Here is an 896-nt window from a genome sequence, read left to right on the forward strand (position 1 = left end):
AAACCTTACAACCCCAACCAACATAACAATTCTACATATCAAAACTCCAACCAAAGATCATACCAAGCCACACAGAACACTTACTCCCAACCACCATATCATGGCCAAGATAATCAACCTGCCCAACCTAATCCGAACCAACAATTTCAAGATCAATTAAACAGGATAGAAGGAATGCTTGCAAACATGGGTCAGGACATAAGTGAATTGAAAAGCTTTAGGGATGATGTGAGATCTACCTTAAGGAACCATGGTGAAAAACTCAAGAGGATGGAGTCTCGAGTAGGAGAGCTATCTCAACAGGCCCCCAAGTCAACTGCAGTGTTCCCTAGTGACACAAAAAAGAATCCTAAAGGGGAACAAAAGGGAGTGAGATGGGAAGAATGCAAGGCCATCACCGTATTGAAGGAAGTCTCAGAAGAAGAAGGAATCAGACCCTCAGAACAGGAGCCAGAAATCTTGAAGGAAGGTGTGGAAGAAGATAAGCAGGAAAGTGAAACTGAGCAAACAAGGAGCAAAGGAGCTCTAAGAAAAAGAAAAACAAAGAAGGGTAAAGTGCCAAGGACATAAGAATAACAAGAGGCCATAGCAGTGTTTGATGGATGCAATGAAAAAGTGATAATCTTACCTAATAAGAATGAAAAAGTGATGCTGCAACTTTCTGCATAAAACCCTTCCGATGAACTTCAAATGCTTGCTAATATAGCCAATGTAATTGCTTTCTGTTTCATACTTTCTTCTCAAATAACTCAGGACTTGCTTAGGGACAAGCAAGTATTAAGTTTGGTGTTGTGATGCCAAGGCATCTTAGGCTAGTTTCACTAGCATTTTTCTGTTAGTTTTAGTTGTTTTATGCATTTTCTTGAGCTTAAAGTAACCAAGAATGGTTAAATGAA

This window comes from Arachis duranensis, chromosome 10, assembly GCF_000817695.3.
Source record: "Arachis duranensis cultivar V14167 chromosome 10, aradu.V14167.gnm2.J7QH, whole genome shotgun sequence".
Lineage (NCBI taxonomy): Eukaryota > Viridiplantae > Streptophyta > Magnoliopsida > Fabales > Fabaceae > Arachis > Arachis duranensis.